This window comes from Mirounga leonina, unplaced genomic scaffold (genome assembly GCF_011800145.1).
Source record: "Mirounga leonina isolate KUSES-001 unplaced genomic scaffold, KU_Mleo_1.0 Mir_200, whole genome shotgun sequence".
NCBI classification, from domain to species: Eukaryota; Metazoa; Chordata; class Mammalia; order Carnivora; family Phocidae; genus Mirounga; species Mirounga leonina.
The window spans coordinates 20,997,529-21,012,438 of record NW_023270503.1 but is presented as its reverse complement, the minus strand read 5'-3'; the positions used below and the strand labels follow the sequence as shown (position 1 = coordinate 21,012,438).

The 14,910-nt window shown below is 42.6% G+C and overlaps 1 pseudogene; it reads right to left on the bottom strand.

Moving 5' to 3' along the window:
* Positions 1–418: 418 nt before the first annotated feature.
* LOC118025041 lies at positions 419–919 on the bottom strand (annotated as a pseudogene).
* Positions 920–14,910: the final 13,991 nt, after the last annotated feature.

The window sequence follows — 14,910 nt, the reverse complement described above, 5'->3', positions numbered from 1 at the left end:
GAATTCTGTGGCTGTCAGACACTGAAGACTGCAGTGTAGGCCAGAATATAAATCTCTGCAGGAAGAAGTTTGGTCAGGCACTATGGAATGACAGAGTCGGCTTCATTTTGTTCTAAGTGTATCAGCACAGACACACGCCAGGAGGGGCAGTGTGCTCACTTGCAATGAGCGGTTCCCCGTGAATGATCATTTATGAGCATTTCTGCAAATGCTCTGTCAACCTAGGCACCGGGGGAAGAGAAAAGAAGCATCCTCTTAAAATATACTTCCATCTCTTACTCACCCAAGCCCCCAGGTCTCCTGAGCTCTGTGACTTGCAAGGCCAAAATCGAGTTTAAGTACGTGTCCTTCTAGATCTGGAAGCTGGTTCACTGGGGCCATCTCCAAAGATCTGGGTGAGCGCAGGGCAGCAGCAAGCCTACCCAGAAGGGTACGCCTTAATGATCTTCACATCGTCCATAGGGCGGTCCTGGGGGTTTGTTTCCACCATTCCTACTTGATTCACCATTCCTATGCCCTGGCACACTTGGCCAAAAATGGTGTGCTTGCCATCGAGCCACTGGGTGGGGGCTAGGGTCACGAAAAACTGGCTGCCGTTGGTGTCTGGCTCCGCATTGGCCATGGTGAGAATTCCAGCCCCTGTGAATCTCAGGTCTGGATGAAGTTCATCCTCAAACTGCTTGCCATAGATAGATGCACCACCCCGACCTGTCCCTGTTGGGTCACCTCCCTGGATCATGAAGTCTTTGATGATCCTGTGGAATTTGGTGCCATTGTAGTAACCTCAACGTGCCAATTCAGCAAGATTTTTACAGGTCTTCGGAGCATGCTTCCAGTATAACTCCAGCACAATGATCCCCATTCTGGTCTCCAAGTATATGTTGGGCAGCTGCCAGGAGTCTGGGGGGATCACCGCCATAGTGCAGCCGACCGAATCCTGCCTGCCTCCTTCTTATCTTACCCTCGTGATTACACTGGGCCTACTCACTAATCCAGGATAATCTCCCCATCTCAAGGTCAACTGATTAGCAACCTTAATTCTATCTACAGCCTTTACTTCCCTTTGCTATGGAACCTAACTTATTGGCGAGTTCTGGGACTTGAACATGGGTATCCTTGTGGGAAGGCACTGTTCTACCTTCTGCAGATGTTCTCCCACAAGGCCACACACATGACAGTAAAGTAGCAGGCACCTGTCTGGCTGATGTCTTTATGGAAGAGGTGGCAATTTAGCTGTGTTTTGAAGGAAAGGTAGAGGTTGGTGAAGTCGGGAGGTGAAGAGAGTGAATTACAGGTAAGGGAGAAATGTGAGTAAAGGATCAGAGTTGGGAATGTGAGGAACAGAATGCAGGAAGTTTGATGACACCAGAAAGTACCTGTGGGGGGAGAGAGAGAGCTGAGATTGGGAAGGATGGTAAGAGACAACTGTTTAGTGCCTTGAAGTTTAGATGGAAGGCGCCGGAGAGACACTGAAAGCTTGCATGGGATCAGGTAAGAAAAGACCACAAAATAACTATGTAAAGATATATGGTCGTTAAATCATTTGGCTCCCCTCACTCAGGCAATCTTTGATTTTATGCTCTTGACTTTTATTGGAATTGTTCAATAAAACTCACTTTGCATGATTTACCAAAATGTAGTTGAAAAAGTTCATTTTGTGGTTTCCCAAAGATGTGGTTGCATGTTATGAATGTTCCCTGCACTGAGTGCTAAAGTTTGTCTCTTGACATTTATGTGTTTTCTAACTCAGGCACCATGAACTGTATCAGATAGTGATTTTTGGTTTGTTTGTGTTTGTTTGGCTTCCATGAAGCTCAGAGCCAAAGACTAAATTGCTAGATGCCTTATTTCTCTTGCTTGTACATTTATATATTTTTATTTATTATTTATTTATTTGTTTGTTTATTTAACATTAAAATAGCCTCTTTTTTTATTATTATGTTATGTTAATCACCATACATTACATCATTAGTTTTTGATGTAGTGTTCCATGATTCATTGTTTGCGGATAACACCCAGTGCTCCATGCAGAACGTGCATTTATATATTTTCTAATTCCAAGTGGTCTCCAATTTTTCTTTTATGTCTCTGTGAGGGGTAATGCTAGCTGTTAACCCCAAATATCAGTGGGTTAAACACAATGGATATTTCTGTCTTTCTCACATATAATATTCTTGATTCCAGGTATTCCTGATCCCAAGTCCCTCCAAACAGTGATTTTTAGGAATCCAGGATCCTTCCTTTTTGACACTCCACCCTCATGTAGGCCTACGGAGTGCTCTGGATGCTAGTGGCAGATGAGGAAGAGATGGAGGATTGTGTATGAGCCATACGAGGAAATAGCGCCTGTAACTTCTGCTCATTTCCCACTGACTAGAGTTCAGTCACTTACAGCACCGCCACCTAACAACCAGGGAAGCTGGGAAAGGTAGATAACTTGTGTGCTGGAAGAAAAGGAAACTTATTTGATGAACTAACTAGTCAACCTCTGTTATTATGGACTGAATGTTTGTGTACCTACAAAATTCATGTGTTGAAGCTACCAATGTGAGGGTCCTGGGAGGTGGGGCCTTTGGGAGTTAATTATGTTTAGATGAGGTCACAAGGGTGGGGTCCTTATGATAACATTAGAGTCCTTCAAAGAAGAGGCCAGAACATCCCCTCTTGTTCCCTACCATGGGAGGATACAGCGAAAAGATGGTGGCTTGCATGCCAGCGAGAGAGCTTTCACCCAGGACTGGAACCAAATCAGCCAGCACCTTGATCTTTGACTTCCTAGTTGATCCACAAGTGGGATAAATAAGTTTAATTTTCTGTTGTGTAAGCCACCCATTTAATGGCATTTTGTTATAACATCCTGAGCTGATGCAGACATTTGTCATATCTATCCTCCGATTACCAGGTACCTATTTTGTCCTTCCCACACATGGGAGATACTTTCTCCAAGTGAGGCCATCCAAAACCTCATCCAGTCACGTCTTCAAACTCCAAGTGCAGGATCTCTGGCTGATGATATGCACTTGTCTCCATTAGGTCAGCAGGTGGGTCCTGTAGGCCTTCAAAGATAAACTGAAGAGATGATTGTCACACCCCGCCCCCCCAACTTCCAACGTGCCATGCACAGCAGGGACCTGATAACTCATGAAAAACTCCCCTTCATCAAAGAGAGAGGTGGGAACTGCGTGTGGCTGGTCCAGAGCAAGGAGGAGATTTTGTCAGGGAGGTGGGGTGAGGCCTCTCTGCCTCAAAGTGGGAAGTTTCTTGAATTGACCTGACTCTGATTTGAGTGAAGAATGTCCTTGTTCTATGCTCTATGATCCCTGTCCTACCCTCTGTGAGGGTCTTCCAAGTCCCTTTCTTCCACAGCCCTCTGAAGTGGGCTTTGGGAGGAGACCTCTTCTTGGGGGCTGTAGAGCTTCCTGGCCTGGTACCCAATCACATGAATCCGGGCAGTCATAGACTTTTTTAGGGAAAAAAAATCTCAAAAACTCAATTCCCTTCTTGTTTCTTTGCTTCCAGGGGGTCCCAAGTACCAGGAACCATTCTCCAAATCCTTTCTAGCCACAGTTATCTGCTCTGGCTTATTTCTTTGCATCCTTGCCTCAATTGGGTGCCATCTGCAAAAATATGCTTTGGTGGGAACGTGCCTCTCTTTAATCTAACCTTTATCCCAAGGCAGGGTCCTGCTCTAAAAGGCAACCTACAGAATGGGAGAAGATATTTGCAAATGACATATCAGATAAAGGATTATACCCAAAATCTATAAAGAACTCATCAAACTCAACATGCAAAAAACAAACAATCCAGTCGAGGACATTAACAGACAATTTCTCCAAAGAAGACATACAAATGGCTAACAGACACATGAAAAAATGGAGAAAAGGTTTGGATGGTCATGCCAGGGAGGTATCTATGGACTAGCCCTGGAACTGGCACACATATTTCTGCTCACGTTTTATTGGCGAAAACTCAGTCATTCCTATTTGCACAAGAGGTTCTACCTAATTGCAAAGGAGGTTGGGAAATGTGGTCTAGTTTATATCCAGTAAGAAGAAAAAATGAGTTTGATAAAGAGTGAGCTAGACCTTGCCAAACATCTTTACTTAAATGTCTTGTGCATGTGCTTTAATATTGTGACTTACTTCAGATCCTTTCAGAAACTGGCATGCTATAAATTAATTTTATTTATTTATTTATTTATTTATTTATTTATTTATTTATTTTTATTCATGAGAGACAGAGTGAGAGAGAAAGGCAGAGGGAGAAGCAGGCTCCCAAGGAGCAGGGAGCCCGATGTGGGACTCGATCCCAGGACCCTGAGATCATGACCTGAGCCGAAGGCAGATGCTTAACCATCTGAGCCACCCAGGTGCCCCTATAAATTAATTTTAAAAGACACACAATCTGCCTTTCTTCTTCCAGAATTTTTTTCCCCTATAAAATATAGGACAGGGAAAAATTATTTCATAGTTTGTTCTCAGTTTGGGAAGTCTATCAATTTGGGTCCATCAGTGGTAATGGTCAGACCATCAGAAGCTTTCTGAGCACCTAATTCCAGGTTAGAGACTTTTTCCAGGGTCAGCTTTCTTCTTCCTTTTGAAATGGCCTTATTCTTCCGCATCTCCTTAATCATGGACCAACCTCTCAGCTAGTTTGTTTTGGATTCAAGGGTGAGGCTTTTGTCTATGTACTTTCACTTTGATTAATCACTCTTTCTTGCAATTTCTTCTTAGACTCACTACATGCACCCAGTTAGCCCTAAGCCTTTGCTCCTGCTTATCTGGGTTAAAAAAGTGTGAAGGTTCTGGTGTTCCAAGACTACCTGTCCTGGGCACAACATTTGGCAGGCTGTGGCACTGATGAGGTCTGGTGGATGGCAAGATCCTTGTTCTGGGCTCACATTCACCCTTCCCCTGCACCCTGTCCTATGGTCTGGCTGCCCTTGCAGCACTCAGGGACTACCCAACTGCCTCCTGATGGGCCATCTGTAGGCACATTTGCTTTCTGGCAAATTTCTTTGCATAAGCGGCTTTTAAAAATGATTTGTGTGATTCATCCAGGTTTCTGATTTCAAATCGCATCCTGAATATTTACTGCCCCTCTTTTGTTCACTATTTTCTACAAAACTGGAACCCTTTTATTCCCCCCGTCAATATACTCTTCCTAGCCTTTTACATAATAAAAAGCTTGAGTTTCAGCATTAATCATTGTGATTAATGGGATTCCACTAATAACCTTTTTCTACTTGGGAAGGGTCCAATTATGACTATATTTTGTGTTTGGCCTTGGGCCAGTTTCTAACCCAGTGATCCAGGTTTTCATTGGTTTCATGATTCCACAGCATGGACATTAACCTCTCCTAATCTACTTTCTCCTACATATTTCAGGCAGAGCCAGTCCTCCAGACCTTCTGTTGACCCATCCTTGGATATAATGAGGCTGGCTGCTTGGGGAGGGAAGGTCTGCCTCTCTCACATTCTCAGTATGTTCAGACACAAGCCTATTCAGTGATTCTTGATGTTTTTCCCATAGGTGTTATCAAGCCACATTTAGGCTTCATAATTCTTTGGCTTACCATTTACCCTTATAATTAATAATGGAACCCTGCCAGAAACTTAAAAAAAATAATGCTCTTCAAGGAGAATTTTCAAAGGACTCTTCAGTTTAAACTCTTCAAAAGCTCTGGACTCCTCTCAGACACAGTAGAGGAAATAAAGTAGCCCCTCAGAGACATAATAGGGGAAAAGAACATGGTCTTCAAGGTCAGGATGAGTTGTGAGACCTTGAGAAAATTATTTAACTTCTATGAGTCTCAATTTCCTCATTTGTGAAATGGGACTATGATTATCTTGCAGGAATAGGATGAGGATTAAATTGAATAATGTATCTAAAGAGACTTTTGGTTCCATTTCCAATAATATAATAATCTAAGTAGTCTGAAAACCTCCCTACTAGAAAATGCCTAGAAATGCTGAAGAGACTATAACAAACATCCTTTGAAATGACTAAAAAGAAAGAGGGAATTCCCAGGAGCTGAAAACAGAGGGGACTAAAGACAAGGGCTGATGGTCCAGCAGTCTTGGGAGGTGAGAGTTTATTGTTTCCAGTAAACAAAGGTTTTGGATTTTAAAGCTCACACAGAGATGGGAGATGAGGTCTTGGGCTCTTATATGGCAGGGAATTGGAACTGAGACCACTGAAAACATCTGGGACACTTGAAAGGCTATATCCTTGGAGAAATGGTTAGATATTATAGCCCATTGCAGAGATACTGAGATGGAATTTATCTGTCTCCTCTGGATTCTGAGTAGGGATCCATTTCCTCTTGAGAATTCCTAACAGTAGACCTTTATAACAGTCTCCTTGCACAAGTCTGGGGTTCTAATGTACACTGCCTGCATGGTCTAGGAAGCCCCTAACCCAAAAAATGAACATACCACTTGTTCCAAGCCAGTCATACCCTTGGAATGACTACGGTTGCAAATATAAAACTACCTTAGAAAGCTGGGTAGGTTTTTAACTCTGCCCACTTGGTATTTCCACAGATAAAGCCCCACTAGAATTTAGCTCAAAAACCAAATTATGAAATGCACGAGGAAACCACCTGCCATATCTAAGAGTTATCAGGCAAAACATATGGTAGGATTGGAGTCCAGAAGCTTCCAATCACAGAGCTATTCAATGGAGACCATGAAATGGGTATACTAAAAAATTGTCAAAGTTGTAATAGAAAGAGGTGAGAACCTGGGAAAAGAATGAAGCAGGATAGGCCAAAGAGAACTTGTAGAAATGAAAAATGCTGTCATTGAGATTAAAACTCAGTAGGCAGGGTGAAGAGTGGATTGGCTCAGGTGGCAAGAATATGAGTAAACTCAAATGCTTCCAATCAGTAGGTGCTCAGAAATTCCCAGCGATCCCTCTTTGGGAAACATTGAGGTGTTTACTTTCTCTTCTTGGTAAACTTGGGAGGTGAGGAGGGGTTAGAAATGTCCATGTCTGTTATTTTTAGATCTGCAAATGAAATTGTGAGTTGAATGTGTCTTTAGCGTAGCTGACCACTACTGTGGTACCATTTTCTCTATGGTGACTCTTTCTCTTTCATCTCCCTTCATTCTTAGCAACCCCAGGGGTTCATGGCCTTACGCTTTCACTCCACTTCCCCTGCCAGAATGTCATCCCAGGAAAGGACCTTACAGATCTACATACAGCATAGGGTGCTAGAAAATGTTCAGGACTAGGAATCAGAAAACTTGGGCTTAAGAAGTGGGGCCATCACTGAAGAGGTATTTATAAAATTGGAATCATATTCCCTTTTCTTATTCTACAGAGTGATTGACAAGATCAGATAGATCCTGTTGTGATAGTATAAGTGACAAAGCATAATACAATGTTACAAAATTGCTATTATTGCTACTCAGATCAAGAAATAATTAGAAGCCTCAGGGGCTATTCCTCTTGTGACCATTTGCTTTCAACAGGGAAGTCTATAAACTAAATGAACAGGTCTCCTATGGTGGGAATTCAGACACTGGTGGGCAACATGGGAAGCATTTTGGTGGAGTCTTCTTAACCCTGAAATCACACCAAATATGCAATTATCTTCCTTGTTCATTTGTAGCTGATATATTTCACATGTGGGATTTTGGGGGTAGGATAGTGTGGGATGATAAGCTTCTTCTTCTTCTTTTTTTTTTTTTTAAGATTTTATTTATTTATTTGAGAGAGAGCACATGAGAGGGGGTAGGGTCAGAGGGAGAAGCAGACTCCCCGCCGAGCAGGGAGCCCGACGCGGGACTCGATCCAGGGACTCCAGGATCATGACCTGAGCTGAAGGCAGTCGCTTAACCAACTGAGCCACCCAGGCGCCCGGGATGATAAGCTTCTGCAAAGTGACTGTGCATATCAAAATTGACTTTCAAAAGGCAAAGTTGGGCTTAGGGAGGGAAAGTGTCTGTGTCTCTGTTCCTCCCTAGCACAACTGAGTTCTCATAGTTGAGTGTTTTAATGTTTTCTGTTTGCATTACATACTCCATGAATAGTAATGTTCTTATTCTGCGCCAGTTTTCTTCTTTCTGCTGGATTGTTGGTCTTCTTATTGATTTTGCAGGTGCTTTTTATATATGAAAGGAATTCTGTCTTTATTTGTAAAGCTATTTACAAATTTTTCTCTGATTTTAATTTGTCTTTTAACTTGGCTAATGTTTCAAAGATTTAGAAACATTTTTACTTCCAGGCTTTGTGCCATTTTAATTTTCTCATTTTCTCATATTTTTCATTTATTTTCTCATTAAAATTCTTTTTTTTAAAAGATTTTATTTATTGAGAGAAAGAGTGCACATGTGTGTGAGAGCGGAGGGGGTGCAGAGGGAGAGGGAGAGAGAGAGAATCTCAAGCAGACTTCCCACTGAGTCTGAGACCCTGACCTGAGCCGAAATCAAGAGCTGGACTCTCAACTGACTGAGCCACCCACGTGCCCCTGGCACGGATTCTCATGAAACTTTTGTGGTTTCACTTTGGTGTGAGATGTGAAATATGAGTCTAAAAAAGAGTGAAGCAGTTCTTCGTATCTAGATGAAGTTTCTGTTATTTCTCTTTTCTCTAAAGAGTCCTTAGAGGTCTGAGCAATCTCTTTCCTTTCAGAAATTTCAGAGATCTCTCTGATACTTTGGTAGATTGGGTTCTAGCCTATGCAGTTTACATGGGAAAGGGACATTTTTTTTTTTTATTCTTCTATTTGCTGTACTCCTTTGAGAATTCTTTCCCACAGAGACCAGTTTTCTCTATTATTAAATCTCTAAAAAGTTTAGTGGGTGGTATAAAGTCATAGATGCATTTCAAAGCCCAATTTATCAGCGAACCAAAGGCAGCTACCGCATGTCTCTGTTCACCAGTAAATGTGAGGCAGTGAGAGGGTGGGCAAACAGAGCTGAAAGATGTGGAGGGCGATACTCCTGGAGTGAACGGGGTTTGCCCACAACGGTGTAAGTCGTAAAGTGATTTCCTGATGCAGCGTGCAGTCGGTTCCCTGTTGTCTATGACCCATAGAACACTCCTCCTTTTTCCAGCTCACTGGAAAGGGGGGTGTTTATCTATGTGAGGATGGGGTTCCTGGACAGAGCCAGTGGGATGAAAGAAAACACCGTAGACGCCATGGTGTTGTGTATCTGAACAAGACCTCACATGTGACCCTGTGAGTTTTTCTCATTCCTCTCTTCTCCTCATTTCCTCCCTTTCTTCTACTTCTCTTCCAGCAGCTTCCCTGGCAGGCTGTGTGCAGTGGGGGTGGTGGTGTCTTCCTCACTCCTGTTGGAGGTCACCTCACCTCTAACTCTCATGAGAGGGAGTGCTGATCACATGGAGCCCGGGGGTCTCACTGAAGTGGACCAGGTATGTCCCCTTAGAACCACCCCTGCCTTCCAATCTTCTTTCTCTCTCTCTCTTTTTTTAGAGAGGGGGAGGGCAGAGGGAGAGGGAGGGAGAGAATCTCCAGCAGATTCCCTGTTGAGTGTGGCGCCCCTCCACCTGGCTTCATCTCACAATCCTGAGACCATGACCTGAGCCGAAATCAAGAGTTGGATGCTTAACTGACTGAGCCACCCAGGTGCCCCTCCAAGCTTCTCTTTATAGGGGATAGAAGAAGCTATTTTCATTTCTCCAAAGTGCGGTGATTCCTAAAGCAGCGTTGCTCAGAGGTCCTTGATAGAAGACCACCACAGCAATGCTCCCCTGTCTGCCAGGAACAGAGGGTGGGGGACGGGGTCCAGGAGAGCAGTATCATCTAACCTGCATATATTCTGGCTAAGGCTGTAGCATGGAAGCACAGAATTTCAGGGTCTTCACAATGATTGATTTAAGTTATTTTACTGATAAGAAACAAAAGTAAATCACTCAGTTGTCCAAGGTCACAGAGTTAGTGGCAGGGCCAGAACTTGATCCCAAGTCTTTTGACTTGAATTCATTTAGTCTTGTGACAGATCATGCATGACTTGAAATGCTAAATTGAAAGCTGCCTGATTATTGCTATAAAAAGTGTCAGAACTTCTAGATGTGTTAGATGGGGAGGGGATACGATAGTTACTTACCCGATATCTCATCTCCCTTCTTCATTATTAACAGAAGCCCAGCTAAAAGGTAGTGTTGTGTCCACTAAAAAAGCATATTTTCCAGGTTTCTTTGCAGATGGCATGAGCGTGTGATTCGTTGTAGACATATAATGTGTACTTTCTGACTTGATTAAGCCACTATAAGTAGATCTTTCTGTTATTTGCATATTCCTGTGATATCATCCAAAAAGAAATCTCTCTCCCTCTCTTTGTATATGCCCTCATTCGCAGAAAATAGCCTTATAACATTATTAAACACCACCAAATGTGTTAGCAAACAGATCATTAGAGGGTGAAATTATTTACATTACCAGAAGATTTTTCACATCTAAAGGATCACAGGATCCATTTCAACTGCATCTTTCTCAGTGTTTGTTTATAGATCATTTCATACTTAACAGAGGAGAAACTAAAAGCTGAGTTGTTCCGTGCTATTGCTGATTAAGAATCAATCAGAAACAAAGATAAAACAAATCTGAAAGTATAATGCTCAAAAAAGACATTCATATTACAAGTTAGTTATTCTCTTCCTCCTCCTGCTCTCCTTCCTCTTCCCCCGCACCCATTTCTATTTCTCTTTTTTAACCAGGCAGGAAACTCAAACATGATATGTCCTGGTTCAATGCCAGACGCCTGGCTTCCTAACAGAGTGAAATTGAACACATTTCTCACCACACTTCATTCTTTACATGAAACTTACCCCCCCCTTTTTTTTTAAAAGATTTTATTTATTTATTTGACACAGAGAGAGACAGCGAGAGAGGGAACACAAGCAGGGGGAGTGGGAGAGGGAGAGGCAGGCTTCCCGCTGAGCAGGGAGCCCGCTGAGCAGGGAGCCCGATGCGGAGCTCGATCCCAGTATGCTGGAATCATGACCTGAGCCGAAGGCAGACGCTTAACCAACTGAGCCATCCAGGTGCCCCAAAACTTACTCTTTAGGTATTTCCCCCCCTTTCTATTAAAAGCCCCTCTACCCTCCTGGATGCCCCCACTTGAAATCTCCATAATCTTTTCTCTCCCCACCCCAATGTTCAATTAGTTTTCAGACCTTGGGTGGGCGGGGTAGGGCATGGAGGAAAGGATCCCGAAGTGGATTTATCCAGTTGTTCTCCATGACCTCAATCACACCTGCTCTTTGGTCTGACCACTCATTAGCTGCTTGCATGGGAAATAACAATTTGTGTGATGGTGACATTTGAGGCTTACATGATTGCTTTGATATATTAGTTTTGGAGACCAAACACTCCAATTATAGCCAACAGAACACTTTTAATTGGGACTCAGAGGTAAAAGGACTTTCTGTTGCTATAGTTTCAGGGGTACATATGTGGTCAAGCTGTCTAAAGCTGGATTTATTTTCAGATGTAAGCTATTACGGACAGCGAGCTCTGGTGACTAAGGGACATCTGCTCTTCTGGGAGGGGTGGAGTGTGATCTTGGGGCTCATCTAAAACGAAGCTCTTAGGCAGGGCACATTCTGTTATGGTGGTGCTTTCAATGCCTTCGATTTCATATCCTTGGATGGTGAGTATATGTCTGAAAAGGAAACATTAACCTATACGTCTATGAGTGCTTTGCCAATAGACTAATGTTCTGAGCTTCAGAAGGAAGAAAGGAAGGAAGAAAGAAAGGAAGGAAGGAAGAAAGGAAGGAAGGAAAGAAAGAAGGAAGGGGAAAAAAAAAAAGCAAAGGGTACTTCTAAGCAAGTTAGTGACCTTAGCATCTTGATCTAGTACCTAGAGTTGGAGAATCTCATGGAAACGGCCAAGGGTATAGAAGGAAGGAAAAACCTGCCTTGGCTACTAGACATGCTTCTAGCCATGCACCTGTGAGTCATGACAGACTTGCAGCTAAGAATAGATCAAAAGAAGGACTGAGTGGACTTATGACTTCTTTTATGCTTTAAACCCAGCTTGCCTAGGAGGTGAGTAGGAGAGACTTCTTCAGAATTGAGCAACGCCCTTTCTTTTTTTTTTTTTTTACATTTTTTTTAAATTCTTATGTTAATCCCCATACATTACATCATTAGTTTTAGATGTAGTATTCCATGATTCATTGTTTGTGCATAACACCCAGTGCTCCCCATGCAGAATGTGCCCTCCTCAATACCCACCACCAGGCTAACCCATCCTCCCACCCCCCTCCCCTCTAGAACCCTCAGTTTGTTTTTCAGAGTCCATCATCTCTCATGGTTCGTCTACCCCTCCGATTTCCCCCGCTTCATTCTTCCCCTCCCCTACCTTCTTCTTTTTTTTTTCTTAACATATATTGCATTATTTGTTTCAGAGGTACAGATCTGAGATTCAACAGTCTTGCACAATTCACAGCACTTACCAGAGCACATACCCTCCCCAGTGTCTATCACCCAGTCACCCCATCCCTCCCACCCCACCCCCCACTCCAGCAACCCTCAGTTTGTTTCCTACGATTAAGAATTCCTCATATCAGTGAGATCATATGATACATGTCTTTCTCTGTTTGACTTATTTCGCTCAACATAATACCCTCCAGTTCCATCCACGTCGGAGCAACGCCCTTTCATTCCGAGAGATGCCAACCGGAGGCAAGGGTACGCTGCAGTTAGAGTCATATCAGGATCCTGCAAGAAGGAGCTCATTAAGCGCCCTGTGCCCATGGTACCTCCTTACAGATGGCACTTGGCACAGATGCCTCCATCAGGCAAAACACGGGGCACGTCCCAGCAACTCTTGGCAGCCCCTCCAGCCTGGCAGAGAAGATTGTGAACACAGAGATAAAACTTCTGCTGTGGTATTTGACAGCTTCAGCTCCTTCCCTCAGTCTGCGGGCTCTCTGGAATTCTGCAGTAAATCTCTTCTCTTCTCCCTTCATCGGGGTTCAAGGACTGGTTAAAAACTAGGCTCTAAAACCGTCTCACATTCTAAAATTGGGAAATTGCACAGGTCATGTTTTCTAAGCACAACATTATTAATAAATAAGAGCTGCACTAAAAACTCAACCACTTGAAAATTAAAAACAAAACATAAATGCAAAACATTCACTTAAACAATGCCTAGGTCAAGGGGAATACGAGAAGTGCAATTAGAGTGTAATTAGACAATGATGACATTAAGGACACTGGATACTAAAACTTATAGGATGATTAAAATTGTACTCAGGGAAAACACATAGCCTGAAATACCTTGCTTTTAAATAAGGGATAACTGCAGTAGGATTTAATCCAATAATTGGAAAACAAAATAGACTTACGTAAAGCACATCAAAATTATGGCAGACTTAAAAAATTTGTACTATAGTAGACAAGTTGCTAGCCACTCAAATCAAGAATCAGGAGAGGACATAAGCACACAAAATGAGGCATTAGAAAGAAGATATAGCAACTGATATTAAACTGGGATATTTCGTTCTACTACATAGAAACAAATTTGAGATTCCAAGAAATGCATGAATTTCTTTTTTTTTTTTTTAAAGATTTTATTTATTTATTTGACAGAAGGGGGAGTGGCAGGCAGAGGGAGAGGGAGAAGCAGACTCCCCGCAGAGCAGGGGGAGCCCGATGTGGGACTCGATCCCAGGACCCTGGGATCATGACCTGAACTGAAAGCAGATGCTTAACCGACTGAGCCATTCAGGCGCCCTGAATTTCTGAGATAATATAAATTACAATAATTTGCTCAACAAGAAGCAGAATCCTTGAATAGCGCATTCATCAGGAAGAAATTTTATTTTTTTCCAGCTTTATTAAGATCTTACTGATGTAAAAGTTTAAGAGCACAATATGATGATAGATGTATATATCAAAATGATATGCATGTCAAAATTATATCTATTTATCAAAATGATTACCACAGTAAGGTTAGTTAACACCTCCATCTTCTCACATTTTACAATTTTTGTGTGTGCCCTTATAAAAGAGACTCCAGGGAGCAACCTTCCCCTTTCTGACGTGGTGAGGACACAGGAAGAAGACAGCTATCTGTGAACCAGAGTGGACTTTCGCCAGACACTGAATCTGCTCACACTTTTATCTAGACTTTCCAACTTCCAGAACCGTGAGAGATAAATTTCTATTATTTAGGCCACCATGTCTATGATATTTTTATTATAGCAGCCCAAATGGATGAAGATATGGACCTTAATAGGACAGTTGGTAAAATCCAAATCAAGTCTGGAATTTGGCTAATAGGAACCTAACAATGTCAGTTGCTTGGTTTTGACAAATGTACCCTGGTGATATTAAGAGATTGAGGTCAGAGAAAATTGGTGAGGAGTGTACTGGAAACCTCTGTACTGTCTTTGGAACTTTTCCGTAAATCTAAAACTATTATAAAATTAAAAGTTTATTTAAAACTAGGGATGTCACCTCACTTTCACAGATATTGTGACAATTAAGAGTAATATCATAAGGAAGCGCATAGAGACTCAGTGAGGAATAGCTGTATTGAGCTAGCTTTGCTTGGGCTGGAGAGATCTCTTTTCTCCCCCTTGGTACCTCTCAATAAACATCAATGTAGGGAATAGGTGCAGTAGCTTTTCCTCTTGCCCTGAGTTCCTTTCTCCCTGCTCCCCGTCCTGCCAAGCCCCTTCCCGAGGGGAGAGCAGTAGAAACCTTCCCACACAGCTGTGGCAACTTTTTAGTAGTTTGGACCAAGATTTATTGTCAATGGCCAACAGCTGAGGTACAGCTCCTTGTATTCCATATCCAGCCATTGTTTCTTTCACTCTTTTCTTCTTCTTCTCCTCCTCCTCCTTCCTCTTCCTCTTCCTCTTCCCCTTCCCCTTCTTCTTCTTCTTCTTCTTCTTCTTCTTCTTCTTCTTCTTCTTCTTC